Here is a 16,559-nt window from a genome sequence, read left to right on the forward strand (position 1 = left end):
AGTTCCTGGGAACACCCTGAGAGGCAAGTTCCCAGATGCCAGTCGAGGGCCAACCTTGCACGCAGGCCTTTCTAAGGATAGCAGTTTCAGACCTGCTATGTTAGCTCTTCTCTGCAGAGCAAGTTTTTTAACTTCCCAAAATCTCAGACTCATCTGTAAAAAGGACAGTAATAGAAACTACTTCACAGCTAGCACAATTATTACAGTGTAAGTAATTCTCAAGCTTTGTTATCCAGCATGATGGCAAGACTTCATAAAGATCAGTTGACAATAATGAGGAAGAGTACAGAAAGTTACAGATAATGTAAAACTTCAACTTCAAACTTTAACTTCAACCCAGCATCAACTTTTAGAGGATAAAAAACGTAATGATCTGGAATGAAGAGGACATAGACACGGTCTTTCCTCAACATGCTTTGTCATTATGGAGTGATATCATGACTGAGTTTAAATGCTTAGATATGACATAACAAGAACAGCATCTCCATTTTCAAAATTTATGTAAAAATTCATAAAGGCAAGACTTCCTGGAATGTTCTCAACTCATTGAGATTATGAAATAAAACAAAAAATGAACGTACTCTGAAAGTTTATTTAAGCACATTATTAGAAAACAAAAATGAAATGAAATGAAACATTCACTGATCCTTTTTAAAATAAATACTTTCTAGTTCTTGCTAATTATAATCTAGAATTAAGATAATCATAAAATTTAGAGTTTAAATGGTACATATTTAATATACAATTGCTTTTTATAAGGAAAACGTTTTTATTCATGTATCTAAATGGTACTCACTGTAAGGTTACAAATTACTTCAAATTTGGACAGTTTACTCCTGAAAACATTGGGACTTTGGCCTTCAAGTACAGATAAGAACCCAAAAGATTCAAGTTTTAATACCAATTCTGCAATCACTATATTATTTATTTGATCTCCAGTTCATGAATGTGACTTTTTTCATACATCATTTATAAAGCTTAGCCCTATAATCAATCTACCACAATGGCCCTCTAAATTTCCTCATTTTCATTGATTAAGGCTGAGTGGAAGCCCATAGATCATATAAAGGATCAGATTAGAGAAGTTTTTCGGTTTTGTTCTTTGGCCACATTTATAATCCAAGAATGCATATTAATGTATGCTAATTTAGGAACCAAAACAGATTAGCTTTACCCCGTTTTAAATGAGTCATATCAATATTAAAGATAACAGGTAAGGGGCAGCCAGATGGCCCAGCTGGTTAGAGTGTGAGCGCTGAACAAGAGGGTCGCCGGTTTGATTCCCACATGGGCCAGTGAGCCTAGAATGAAGGACAACAACTTAGAGCTGATGGGCACTGGAGAAACCCACTGTTCCCCAATATTACCAATAAAAATGTATATATATATATAAAAGATACCAGGCAACACACAGAATGTTTTTTAACTTTCTAGATTTTATCAGCTTTTTTTGTCATTCCACTGTAATGAAGTGCGAAGTGAGGTTTCTATTTACAGTAATCCCCCTTATCTGTGGAGAAATACATTCCAAGACCCCCAGTGGATGCCTGAAACCTATATATACTATTTTTTTTCCTATACATACAGAGCTTTGATAAAGTTTATTTTCTAGGTCAGGAACAGTAAGAGATTAACAATAACTTAAAAAAAATAGAACAATAATAACATACTGTAATAAAACTTACGTAAATGTGGCATTAAGTGAAATAAGTGTTATTTGAACACAAGCACTGTGATACCTCAACAGTGGATGTGGTAGCCAAAGGGCTACTCAGTGACTGAGGGGCAGGGAGCACAGCACGGAGATGCTGGATGGACAAAAGCATGATTCATGTCCTGGGCTGAAGGGAGCAGGAAGGCTCAAGATTGCATCACAATACTGAGAACATCGCATAATTTAAAACATAAATTTTTTCTTTGTATAATTTTCTATTTAATATTTTTGAACCACAGTGAACTGTGGGTAGCTGAAACCGTGGAAAGCAAAACTGTGGATAAGGAGGGACTACTGCATGTGCTCACTGCAAATCTTTCTATCTTTCTACCCACCTCACCAACACAAACTAGAATATAAGCTCCATTAGAACCGGCCCACAGCTATGAATCGCCATTGCATATACACCTCTCAAAACAGTGTCTGGCACATAATAGATAATAATTTAACCCCTGGCTCAATTTATTCTTGTTCCTGGTTTCCTTCTTCTATTTTATTATCTCTAATATAGGCATACCTCAGAGATATTCCAGACTTGGTTCCAGACCACTGCAATAAAGCAAGTATCACAATAAAGAGAGTCCTAATCTTTTAGCTGGTGGCGAGTCTCGCCATCAATTCGTGAAAAAAAAAAAAAAAAAAAAGTAACATCTGTGGAGTGCAATAAAACAAAGTGCCAAAAAAAAAGAGGTATGCCTTTATAAGTCCTTTGTTAAGCTACTTTGATTTGCTTTGGGGAAAAAGTAAGCACCTTTTAACAACAATAAACACAATACTGAATATAATCGGGATTAATGTCTAGTGAATAAAGGGGCAAGAAATATATTCAGACACACATTATAAATCAATATTAACACAGAATTAGAGTAATTTAAAAATACCTTCCAAATTATGGAATACAGTTGACCCTTGAACAATGCAGGTGTTAGGAGTTTTCAACTCAGATTCTCAGTTGAAAATCTGAGAATAACTTTTGACTCCCCAAAACTTAACTACTCATAACCTACTGATGACTGGAAGCCATACCAATAACATAAACAGTTAACGAACACATATTTTGTATGTTATGTGTATTATATACTGTATTCTTACAATAAAGCTAGAAAAAAGTTATTAAGAAAATCCCAAGGAAAAGAAAATATATTTACAGTACTGTACATATTTATTGAAGAAAATCCACGTATACGTGGACCTGCACAGTTCAAACCCGTGTTTTCAAGGGTCACCAATACCTGCGTTGATTTAATATGCCTGGTTTAACTGAAACATATTAGGTTTCCCTACAGAAAAGTACATTTTAAATATTAAAAATATATGTGACCTTATAAAAGGAAACATTAGCATTTACTGTTGTTGTCACTTTATAAAAACCACAGTGGTAGTTTGAAAATGTAGTTTATCCTCAAAAATTTTATTCACATAAAGTTTTGAAAGACGATATTCCACACTGTCTAATATGAATAATTTAAAGTTATAATTTTATGTTAGTATTAGTTGCCAAAAATAACTGACAGTTTTTACTTGTGAAATAGTGAAAGAAAAAATATTTACATACCAAACTATTTAGTCAGTCATTATACAACTACATGAAGTTTTCTGTATATGTTAGCCCATAATTATAATTGAAAGTATAATTTCATAATACTAATATAACTTGGTTAAAGTTGTTACCACAAGAATCTTTGTTATCGCTATAATTGTACTACAAAATTTTATAGATATTGGTATTTTATTCTTAGAGAGTTATATTTCAAGGAAGAAATATCAGGAAAAAGTTATCTTCCCTGCTATTCTTTATAAAGCTAAGATCATTTATTAGAAAATCCTACATATATTTACTCACATTCAGAAACTGTTAGGAAGAAAATTAAATACTGAGCTGTAAATAAACTCTTTAGTCAAGAATCAAAGTCACTGCAGTATTTTTTCAGTGGGTTCCCACCACACTTAGAAAAAAAAATCTAAACTCTTTAATATGGTCTATATTAAGATGAAGCCAGGGCTAGCCCACCCAGCTTCTCTGACCTCATTCATCCCTCATTGCTCCTTCACTGGCTTGCTGAGCGCCAGCCACACTGGCCCTATTCCTACAACACACCAAGCTTATTCTGCACCTCCTGTTCTCTAGGCTACAAGGCTTTTCCAGATCAGCATCGGACAGAATCCTCCTCACCCATCACACAGATCTCACCTCAAATACCACCCCTTCAGAGAGACACTTCCCGCATGGCTCCCCTTCCCCAAAATATATTCCATTTCCACGTAGCTCCCCCATCATTCTCTATTTGAAATCACATTACCCTATTTTATTTCTTCATTATACTTATCACTCTCCAAAATCACCTTATTTGTATGTATGTTTAATGTCTGTCTCCTCTACCAGAATGTAAGCTCTACAAGAACAGGTACTGCATCTATCTTTACTGCAGTCTTTCAAGGACCTAAAATGAATGAATATTATACTTTTAAATGCACAGGCTGAAATGAAGATTTTAATATTTTGTAACCATTCTAACACATTATATTGCTCTCTTAGGCTCCTTTTATTTTTTGCCTACCCATTAGTATCTACCATGAGAGAAGTGATTAACAGTAGGAAACATGGACAAACACATTTTATACTGTATAATCAGTTTAGAGACTGACCTAAGGTTTCAGAATTAATGGCATGTCTTTCAAATTGTACACTGATTTTACTTACCAATAGACATTAGTAATTATAAATAAATCATTAATTATCTTTAAATAAAAACTATCAGACAAAATTTAGCGTTTAAGAGTAATAGAGTTTCACATATATCATGAAATAGAGATGAAAAATACTGAATATAATTTGGAAATAAAACAAACATCATTTTAGGATTTAATGCATAAATTAGACATCTTCCATCTAAATTTAATCTTATCTCCAAATAAAAAAACACACCCATGTTTAAAGAAGTAAAGGAGCGTATGACAACTGTAACTCATAAAACAGGCAATTGCAATAAAGATACAGACATTATTAAAAAAAAAAAGAATAAAATGGAATTTCTGGACTTGAAAGCTACAGTAATTCTAGAGTTGAAAAATATAACAACCACAATTAAAAATTCACTAGCAGAGCTCAACAGCATATTTGAGATGATAGAAAAGAAAGAGCTGATGAACTTGAAGATATGTCAATAGAAATTACCAATTCTGAAAAACAGAAAAAAACATAATTTTTGAAAATGAACAGAGCCTCAGAGACTTATGTGATACGATCAAACATACCAACATACATGTAATGAGATTCCCAGAAGGAAAGGAAAGGGAGAAAAGGTCAGAAAAAATATTTGAAGAAACTGTGGTCACAACTTACCAAAGTATTGAAAAATACTAATTTATAGATTTCAAATTAATGATTCCAAAATCAGATAAACACAAAGAGATCTATATCTAGACGCTTCATAGTGAAACTGTTGAAAAACCAAAGAGAAAATCTTGAAAGCACAAAGAGAAAAACAACTCATCAGAAACAATGGAGGCCAGAAAGCAGGAGAGGACATATTCACGGTGCTGAGAGAAAAAAACTCTGTAACAAAGAATTCTACAGCCAGCAAAACTACTCTTCAAAAATAAAGGCAAAATAAATAAAAAACAATCCCTAAAACAAAGATTCAGATAATTCATTGACAACAGACTTTCCTTACTAGAAATCCCAAAGGACATCTATCAGACTAAAGAAAATAACCAGATCATAAATCAAATACACAAAAAGAAAGAAAGAGCACCATAAAAGGTAAATATATGAGTAAATATAAAAGACTTTAAATATTTCTTTTTCTTTTCTTAACTGTTTTAAAAGATATACAACTTCAGGGTGGCCGGTCAGCTCAGTGGGTTAGAGTCTGGTGCTGGTAGCACCAAGGTTGCTGGTTCCTTCCCCGCATGGGCCACTGTGAGCTGCGCCCTCCTTAAAAAAAAAAGAAAAGATACACAACTGCAAAAAGAATTACAAAACTGTATTGTTGGGTTTCTAACACATAAAAATTAAATATATATGACAATACTAACAGACAGGAGAGGAGGAAAAATGAAACAAAGTTTCTATATTTTACCATAATTAAATCAGTCAATCTGAAGTCAATTGTGATAAACTAAGATATTTATTGTAATTCCTAGAACAAAGTAAGAAAATAACTAAAAAAAAAACTTAAAAACTAATAAAGGAATGCAAAACCCTGGAAAATATTAACTCTAGAAGAGACAGCATAGGATGAACAAAGAAATTATTTAAAAAATGAGACCAATGGAAAATAACTACAAAACTGCAGACATAAATCTATCAATGATTACATTAAATGTGAACAGATCAAGCCCTCCAATCAAAAGGCAGATATGGTCAGACATTTTTTTAAAAAGCATTTTAACTACATGCTATCTATAAGACACACTTTAAATTGAAAAAAGAAATAGGTTGAAAGTAAAAAGATGGAAAAAGATATGCAATGCAAACAGTAGGCATAAGAGAGCTTATGAGCACTAGCATGGCTACACTTATATCAGATAAAATATTACTGGAGACAAATAGGGATCTTTCATAATGATGAAAAAGTCAATTTATTGGTAAAACAATTACATATGTATACCATACCTAATACTAGTACCTCAAAAACATGAGGCAAAAATTGACAGAACTAAAAGAAAAAATAGATACTTTAATAATAACAGAGGTTTCTTTTTTTTTTTAAAGATTTTATTGGGGAAGGGAAACAGGACTTTATTGGGGAGCAGTGTGTACTTCCAGGACTTTTTTCCTAGTCAAGTTGTTGTCCTTTCAGTCTTAGTTGTGGAGGGCGCAGATCAGCTCCATGTCCAGTTGCCGCCCTTGCGGGGACATGAACCGGCAACCTTGTGGTTGAGAGCCCACTGGCCCATGTGGGAACCGAACCAGCAGCCTTCAGAGTTAGGAGCATGGAGCTCTAACCTCCTGAGCCACCGGGCCAGCCCAATAACAGAGATTTTAATATCACACTCTCAATAATTGATAGAACAGCTACACAGACATATAAGAGTTGAAAACTATCAATCAACTTGACCTTATACCTACAGAACATTCCATTCAATAAAAGCAAATACATATTCTTTTCTAACACACATGGAACATTCTTCAAAACAGATTCCAAACTAAGTCATTAAAATGCCTCAATAAATTTAAAATGATAAAAATCATACAAAGTATATTCTCCTACTATAGGGGAATTAAATTAAAAATCAACAACAATGAAATTTGGGGAATCAATAAATAATTGGAAATTAAATGATACATTTCTAAATAACCCATGAGTCAAAGAAAAAAAATCATAAAGGAAATTAGAAAATATTTAGAACTGAATAAAAAAATGCTATAAAGCAGAACATATAAAAATGTATGGGGTGCAACTAACACGATGTTTGAAAGGAAATTTATAGCTTTAAATGCCTATATAACAAAAGAAGATCTCAAATCAATAACCTAAGCTTCTACCTTAAGAAAATAAAAAAATAAAAAGCAAACTAAACCCAAATTAGGCAGAAGAAAGGATATTACAAAAATTAAAATAGAAATCACTGAAATAGAAAATTGGAAAAAATTAAATCGATAAAACCAAAACTTGTTTCTTTGAAAAGAGCAATAAAATTGACAAACCTTTGGAATGACCAAGTGAAAAAGAGAAAAGACACATACTACCAAAATCACCACTTATACTAGCAAAATTAAAAACATATATAGGAATATTATGAACGGTATGTCAAAAACAGTAAATAGCTTAGATGAAATGGACAAATCCATAGAAACAAAATTACTGAAACTAACTAAAAAATTAACAGAAAATCTGAATAGACCTATAACAAGAAATGAATTAGTAGTTTAAAATTTTCCCAAAGAGAAAAAAACCAGGCCCAGATGCTTTCCCTGGTGAATTCTATCAAATATATTCAAGGATATAATAACACCAATACTTCTCAAACGCTTACAGAAAATAGTAGAGAGAACACGTCTCAATTCATTCTATGTGGCTAATATTACAATATTACAAAATCCAAAGACATCACACAAAAAGAAAATTACAGACCAGTAGTTCTCATAAATTATAGCCACAAAAATGTTCAACTAAACATTAGCAAACCAAACCAAGCAACATATAATAAGATTATATACCACAACCACGTGAGATTTATCCCAGGAATATAAGGCTGGTTTAATATTTGAAAATTAATTAATACATCATTTTACTGTAATAAAAGACAGAAACATAATCATCTCAGACACTAGGGTGACCAACCACACTGGTTTGTCCAGGACTGAAGGGTTTCCCAAGATGCAGGAACTTTCAGTGCTAAATACAGGACAGTCCTGGGCAAACTGTGACAGTTGGTCATGCTAACAGATGCAGATAAGGCATTTGACAAAATTCAATGCCTATTCATGATAAAAACTCTGAACAAACTAGAATTAAAAAGGAACCCTCTGCCAAATAGAGAGATACGCTATACAGCATTTTGCCTATACTTAAAAATACTGTGTTGTACACCTAAAAAGTTATGAGGGTAGATCTCATGTTAAATGTTCTTACCACAATAAAGTAATTTTTTAAGTATAAGATTTGTGCCCTGAAAATTATAAAATATCACGGAGAAAATTTAACATCAATAAATGTAAAGAATTTCTTAGGATACCCAGAAGTGGAAATGATGGGTCATAAAGGAGTTCTATTTTTAATTTTTTGAGGAACCTCCATACTATTTGCCACAGTGGTTGCACCAATTTGCAATCCCACCAACAGTACACAAGGGTTCCCTTTTCTCCACATTCCCGCCAATAGTTATTGTTTGTTGATTTATTGATGATAGCATACTCAACAATATTGTAATAATTATATATAGTGCCAGGTGGCTACTAATCGAAGAGGTCACTATATAAATTATATTAATGTCTAACCATTACACCTGAAACTAATATGAAATAATACTGAATGTCAACTGTAATGAAAAATAAATTAAATAATAGCATAAATAAATGGAAGGAAATGTTCATGTATTAGAACACTCAATATTGTAAGGGGCAATTCTCCCCAAACTTATCTACAGATTCAATGCATTCCCCATCAAAATTCCAAGACGTTTTTTTAGACACTGACAAGCCAATCCTAAAATTTTTACACAGGACCCAGAATAGCCACAATTTTTAAAAACAAGAACAAAATTGGAGGGCTAACACAATCTGGTTTCGTTAAGTTACCACAAAGCACATTAATCAAGACAGGGTGGTTTTGGCATAAGGATAGATATATAGATAATGGAAAAGAACTGAGAGTGCAGAAATAAATCTTTTCATTTACAATCAATGGAGAAATGATAGTCTTTTCAACAAATGGTGCTAAGACAATCCATATGTACCATACTTAAAAATTAACTCAAAACAGATCATAAATCTAAATATAAGAGCAAACACTATAAAATATCTAGGAGAAAACAAAGGAGAAAATTTTCAAGACCTTGAATTAGAGTTCTTATGACAACAAAAGTTTAATCTATTTTTAAAAATTGAGAAATTAAACTCCACCAAAATTAAAACTTTTGCCAAAAAAATACCAAAATACTTTTGTTCTTCAAAAGATTCCAATAAAAAACTGAAAGGACAAGCCACAGACTGTGAGAAAATGTTTCTAAATCATGCATCTAATAAAGGATCTGCATCCAGAACATACAAAGAACTGCTACAACTCAATATTAAGACGAAGAAAAAAAATGGGCAAAAGATTTGAATAGCTATTTCACCAAAAAAGGATATATATGTACATATCTAATATATGGCTAATTTTCATATTAAAAAATGCTCAACACCTTGAATCTTTAGGAAAATTAAAACCACCACAATGAGTTAACCACTTCATACCCACTAGAATGGCTGTAATAAAAAAGACAGCAACAAATGTTGGCAAGAATGTGAAGAGGCTGGCATTCTCTTGTACACTGCTGTTAGGAATGTAAAATGTACGACCACTTTAGAAAACAGGTTGGCAGTTTCTTAAAAAGTTAAACAGATGACCCAGCAATTCTATTCCTAGGTATCTACCCAAGAGAATGAAACCATATGTCCACATAAAGACTTGTACTCAAATGTTCAAGCTGCATTATTTGCAATGGTCAAAAAATGGAAACAATTCCAATACCCATCAATTGGTCCATAATAAACAAAATGTGGTCTGTCCATACAAGAGAATACTATTTGTCAATAAAAAAGAATAAAACATTGATACATGCTACAATATGGATAAATCCCAAAAATATTAATCTAAATGAAAGAAGCCAGATGCAAAAGATTGCATATGGTATGATTCCATTTATATAAAATATTCAGAAAAGGCAAATCTATAAAGACAAAACACAAATCAGTGGCTGCCTGGGTCTGGGGATGAGAATGAGGGTTAACCACAAACACACTACAAGGAATTTCTGGAGGTGATAGAAATGTTCTAAAACTGTCTTGTGGCAATAGTTTAACAATTGTATGTATTTACTAAAAATCACTGAACTTTGCATCAAATGGATTAATTTTGGCATTAAGTAACTCAAAAAGCTGATTTTTTTAAAGTGTACATACCCAAAAGAAATGAAAACACATTCACAGAAAAACTTGTACACAATTGCCCATAGCAGCATTATCCATAACTAAAAAGTGGAAACTCAAACGTTCATCAACTAATTAATGAATAAATAAAATGTGGTATGTCCAATACAATGGAATACTATTCAGCAATAAAAAGGAACAAAATAGTGATACATGATCCAATACAGGTAAATCCCAAAAATATGCTAAGTGAAAGAAACCAGTCATGAAAGATCCATATCATATGACTCTGAAACCAGTCACAAAAGGTCCATATCATATGACTCCATTTACATAAAATGTCCAGAATAAGCAAATCAGTAGACAGAGAGAAAGTAGACCAGTGATGCCTAGGCTTGAGGGTGCTGGGGAAAAATGTGACTGCTAACGGGTATGGGATTCCTTTTCTGAATGATAAAAATGTTCTAAAATTGATTATGGTGATAGTTGCACAACTCTGTGAATATATTAAAAACCACTGAACTGTATACTTTAAATCAATGAATTGAATGGTATGTGAATTATATCTCAATAAAGTTGTTATCAAAAAAAAAAAACCTTAGTGTACAATTTATGAGCAGGTAAAGCCATCAGCACTGGTGGGCCCTACCACAGCCACAGTTACCAATCTACTTAGGATAGGAAAATCTCAAAGTTACACATTCTTTCCAACCAAACTCTGATTATTTTGTAAATATATATGTCTGAAAAGGGAAACAAGGAGTAATGAATTAGTTAAGTCACTAAGCTTAAAAACAGGTTGACACTAAGTATTCAAATTTCAGATGTCCAAGATATTTCAATTTTCTATTTCATGTGTACACTAGGAGATATCTCAGTAACATTCACATGAACTCACTGTGTAAACTGCACTTCGTTATTATAAACTTTAATTATTCCTAAATCCCTTTAGATGTAATTCAACAATTTCCAGTCTTACATAGTCATTCTACCTTTTGAAGAAAGAAAGAAACTCTGAAACGCAAATACCCAAACCTATCTTAGTAAAAGCGTGTGATTCAGGCACTATTCTGTGATTATGGCACTAGAGATAAAGTGCATAATTTACCCTTAGATAGACTCACAGATAAAAAGGAAAGCAAATCTGATTACCAAACACACGATTACTGTTCTCTCATCACCAGATTAAAATTTAAACCACACAGCTCAAGTAAATGTCATGCACACAAGAAAGAAGAGAAAAGTCAACAGTTTTAAAAGGAAGTGTCCCCCTCTTATTCATTTAATGAAATACTACGAACTTAAAGGCTATTCTGCAACGAATCTAGCCTAGAAAAACACAGCCGAGGATGCTGGCACAGGAGAAACAGAAACTGTGTGATCTGGATTACTCTGGACGTTTTGAATGTTTTCTCTGTCCTTTATTGACATGGAATAAAAATGCCCAACGGGAGCAAGAGGGGGGCTCGGCTGTCCTGCTCGCAAGGCTGCTGGGGCAGTCAGTCCCAGGCCCAGCAGAGCCCTCCCTGTCCTCCTCCCGCACCCCCCCTCCCCAAAGCAGCCAGTAGCACTGTCCCTGAGGGCCAGTTTGCGAAGAGCGGATCCAGAAGGCGGTCACTGGACGCGCGTGTTACAGAGCTCGTTTTTGTTTTGTTTAAAAAACAGATTCCTAACAGAGCCAAGCCTCCCTACCCCCGGGGAATAAGGGAAGTGGCAGCAGGGGGCCGGCGTGAAGAGCGAGAATAAAAGAATGACCGGGTACAACCTGCCGTGCCAGCTAGCAGCGGAGGGAAGGAAAGGTAGGAGGCGGCGGTCAGGCCCGCGGGGAAGGAAACTGCTCGCCAGCCCTCCACGCCACCCCGAGCGGCTGGAGCCTCCCAGGTCCCGCCCCGGGCTGGCCGCCCTGCCCCGGCGCCGGCCGCAGCCTCCCGCCCTACCGGACCCTCCCAGGACGCGCTTCCTCCGGAGCCGGACCCCCGCCTCGGCCTCCCCGCGGGAGAAGGCGGGTCAGTGCAGTCCGCTTCTCGGCAGAGGTGACTCGCGCGGAGATGTAAACACAGCGAGCCCAGCTGCGCGCGGCCCATCCCCCCCGCCGGGGTCCGTAACCTCTTCCCCCAGCCCGGCCCCGCGCCCCGCGCTCCCCGCGGGCCGGCGCACAGCGCGCCTTCCCCTTTCTCCGAGTCCCGCTCCCCGACCGTTGCCCGAGGGCACCTGCCCCCTTCCCTGGCTTCACGCCGTTGTCACCGCCACAGCCTCGGGAAAACCCCTCTGCAAACCCCGGAGCCAACAACACAGACGCGGGGCGGGGGCGCGGAGGGAGGCGGCGGCACTCGGGACAGCGAGGCTTTCTCGCCGCGCCCTCCGCGCTGCCTCCTACCGCCTCGGCCGCCCGCGCTCTTACCTGCTCTCCGCGGCGCCTGGGAAGACCGCGGCGTCGCTTTCCCTCCCGGCAGGGCCGCGGACTAGCCGCCGCCGCCTCCGCCGGCCGGGAGTCCGGAGGGAGCCCGGGCCTCCCCGGCAGCCCGAGCCGCTCCACAGGGAAAGGAGGAGACAAAACAGCGCGCGCCGCTCCGCGCAGCGCCCCCCGCCCGCGCCGCCTCACCGACCCCCAACCGCCGAGGCGACGGCGGCGACACAGAGCCCGGCGCGGGGAGCAATGGTGGCCCCCGCCCTCGCCCCGCTCCCGGCTCCCTCCCTCCACCCCCCGCTCGGCTCCTCCCCCTCGGCCTCCTGCCGCCGCCACCAGGACACTTGAGTCCGCCTCCCCCACCCCGCCCGCTGCTAGCGCTCCTCCCCTCCCCACGCGGCGAGGGGGGGGCGGCACCGCCAGTCACCGCCTAGACTGTCAAAGCGGGGCCAGCTATTTATACCCCGCGGAGCCGGCTGCCCTCGGCCCCCCCAGCCCGCCCAACATGCCTCCGTGGCTCTCTCGGATCTCGCCGCCCCCGATTCCCCCGAACTTCTTCCAAACCCGCCTTCTCAGGTAATGACTCTCTCCACCTGTCCCGCGCCCGACTCGGGAGTCTCCCATCCCGCTTCCCCAACTGGCGCGGGGGCTCCGACGCGCGGGGCGGGCGCGTGGGGGCGACGGGGCCGCGCCTGCACCTGCAGCGCCCGCCAGTCCGCTTCTGCCAGCTGGCCCGGTCCGCACGCACACACCCTCGCCACTCGCTCTGAGCGCCCCCGCAGGCCCGGGCCGGCACCCCATCCCCGACTTTGGACTCCCGCCCCTCTTCTCCAGGACTGCCCCGCACTCGGGCAGTGGGACTGTTACAGGGGCCGAGGTTTGGAAGAACTCCTAGCCCAGGTCCTCCCCGTCTCCACTCCTCGGCCGGGCTAAGTGAAAGGCGGGGACGCGAGCGCACAGCAGCGCGCAGCCCGCCCGGCCCCGGCTCCGCCCCGGCCGCTGACGCTCGTGGCGCACCGCCCAGCCCGCAGCGCGCCCCTCGGCGCCGCCCGCTCCTCCTCCCGGCTCGCGGACGCCGGGCCTCGCACACCCGCGGACCCCGCCCCGTTCCCAGAAATTACCACCCGCCCAACGGCCGGGCCGCGCGGCGGTTGGTGCCCGCGTTTGCTGACTGTCGGGCGGCGGGGCTCAGCGCGCAGCTGCGGAGCGCGGCGGGCGGCCCCTTGGCGTGGCTCCCGGAGCTGCGGGTGCCCGCACCGAGCCATTGTCGCTCTTCGCATGGTCAGCGACGGAGAAGTAACTCAAGTCCGAGTATTGTTGGTGTGTTAATACGGGAGTGTATTGGAGCGGGAGTATTTTCGTTCAAGCGCTTCCGATTCGAAAATGAAAACCCTACAGTAGCTGCACGGTTTGGGTTTCCCCACTTTCACACAAAGGGGAACCTCTGAGCGAGGCACTCTCATGCGTCTTCAAGTGCACAAAGCCAATGACACGGTGCCCTGGGCTGTCCTGCGTTTAGAGCCCCTCATTAATGATCTTTCTTATGCACAGTTATGCATACAAACGTCCCACACTTCGCTGCCGCCGCATTTTCTGCTACAGTATTTGTTTCTTTAACAAAGAGCAGTGACTGCCCCGTGCGCGTGGGGACTGATTCTGCTCCCCTCGGGCTCCTGCAGCCTCACTCGGATGGACCTGGCGCAGTATTCACCAGGTTCGTTTCTGGGCACCAGCCTTGCTCCTTTTGCTTCTCCACAATAGTTTGGAGCGAAGAAGAAACACTGAGGCACCTAAGTGGTAGCTGTTCTTGAAAATAACGTGGGAACCATGGAAATTACCCTAGAATAGGACTCAAATGTCGGAGAACCACAGGAGGCCCCACCGATTTAAGTCCCTGAAGAACCTAGGAATTTAATGATTTTCTCTTTCTTTTTTAAAGCTATTAATGTCTCTTTATTTACTGGAGAGGGAGGGATGATTCTTCTTATCTTCAAAAGCAACGCTGGGGACTTCTTAAGATATTTTTACTTTTAAACACAGGATAGCAAATAGGGTTAGTCAGAGAGATCCTCTTAACTCTGATGAAGTTTGATGGATTCCTGAGTTCTAAAACATGGTAAGTCTTGGCACCCTTTAGAACTGAAGAATGTATAAAGCCTTCTAACATTCAAACCATGAATACACAGTAAACAAGATAACTACAAACACAGCACCCTTTCTAGGGCAGTATTTCTAATCCCCTATTTACTGTGAAATAACCTATCACCTATGGGAACCAGTGTCTACTTTGATATTTGAAGGAATTAATCAATACTACTGCATCTCCATGCCAAAAACATGGCACATTAAGGAGCATGCAAGGACAAGGCCTAATTCCTAAAGTTAGGAGCAGATCTCACCTGTGGGGTCAAATCATTCCTATTGTCAGCTACTATTAGGAGAAATACGTCTCCCCTATTGCCAATTGGAAGTAAGCTGGAAAGTCCAGGTGGATAACAATACTGGATAATAACGTTATTCTTCCCAATTCTTCAGTGCTCCATGCATGCATGCCCTTTGAAATGTGGCTTTGTAGTTCCTCCCATTAGAATACTTCTTCACCCTACTGATTTTGCACTTAGTTCATTCCACTTGTTTTGTTTTTTGGGCAAAGATATACCGGCAAAAGTGGCAGTGTGACAGTTCTGAACCTGACCTTAAGAGGTATTGCATGTTTCTGCTTGCCTCTCTCCATACCCACCTTGCACAATGTGAAGAACATGTCTGGGTAGTCTTCTAGTCCAAGAAGAACCAGAGACATGGAGCAGGTCTAGAACCATCCCCAGCTTGGAGCCAGTAACCTACAGAAAGAAAGCATTGTTGTTTTAAGCACTGTGTTATGGGATGGTTTGCTACCCAGAATTAGTGTTATAGTCTTTGACTGGTACAATAAGAGATGGAACAATCTGCTCTCCTGGCCTTGAAGGTGCCAAACTTGGTGTCTCTGAGGCATCTCTTTGATAGTAGATCTTAGAAGGCTACATCCCTTCTGGGAGCTGGCCAAGTGAAAAACCCAGCATGTTGGCAGCACAGCACTCTAACAATCTCAGGTTCAGTAGGAAGAGGCTGATGTGGCCAGCAGTCCTAGAAACATGCTAATGATCATAGAATAGGAGGTCTCTATGTTGTGACAAGATTGCTTTTACTTCTGTTTTTTTATGTATAACACAATTTTTTAAAAATTTTTTATTGGGAAATGTTGGGGAACAGTGTGTTTTTCCATGGCCCATCAGCTCCAAGTCAAGTCGCTGTCCCTCAATCCAGTTGTGGAAGGCACAGATCCAACTCCAGTCGCCTGTTTTCAACCTTAGTTGCAGGGGGCGCAGCCCACCATCCCATGCAATTTTGCGCTCCAACCAACTGAGCCATCCGGCAACTCCATATATCACACAGTTTTTAAATTATACAGTGGTTCATTAATATATTCTCATCAAATAATACAAAGTAGACTTTTTAAAAAGCTAAGTCTCCTTCTCTATTTCTCTTTCCACACCTCACCCTCCACGCATACCCAGCCATCCCACACCCTTCCACAGGTGACCAACCATAAATGATAGTTGACTATTTAAGGTTCGAGACCTTTTTCTGTGCATTTATATACATACACATGCATTTATATAGATTAAATATTTAAAAAAGATTAAATATAAATGAGATTATGTAACGTGTAATTAGGCAGAATGCTTTTGTACTTTTTTCTGTTTTATGTCCCCTTCGTTCTCTCTAATTATCTAAGACAGTCTTTTACAAACGTCAGCCTGTCTTCAGTAAGATAGGCTAACCAAGAAAAGAGGTTTTTCTACTTTTAGATCATAGGTATA

The 16,559-nt window shown here is 39.7% G+C and overlaps 1 protein-coding gene across 5 annotated transcripts in view; it reads right to left on the reverse strand.

The window, feature by feature from the left end:
- The window catches only part of ELF2 (E74 like ETS transcription factor 2), a 92,871-nt gene extending 79,431 nt beyond the window's left edge, over positions 1-13,440 (reverse strand). For 2 of the 5 annotated variants that reach the window (XM_081077527.1, XM_081077523.1), the window contains exon 1: positions 12,694-12,990. The gene's annotated coding sequence lies outside the window, so the exon portion shown is untranslated. Of the gene's footprint in view, positions 1-12,693; positions 12,997-13,397 lie in introns of those variants that run through there. The other 3 variants (XM_081077526.1, XM_081077529.1, XM_081077531.1) reach the window with 3 other exon arrangements.
- Positions 13,441-16,559: the final 3,119 nt, after the last annotated feature.

This window comes from Rhinolophus hipposideros, assembly GCF_964194185.1.
Source record: "Rhinolophus hipposideros genome assembly, chromosome: 16".
In the NCBI taxonomy this organism is placed as follows: domain Eukaryota; kingdom Metazoa; phylum Chordata; class Mammalia; order Chiroptera; family Rhinolophidae; genus Rhinolophus; species Rhinolophus hipposideros.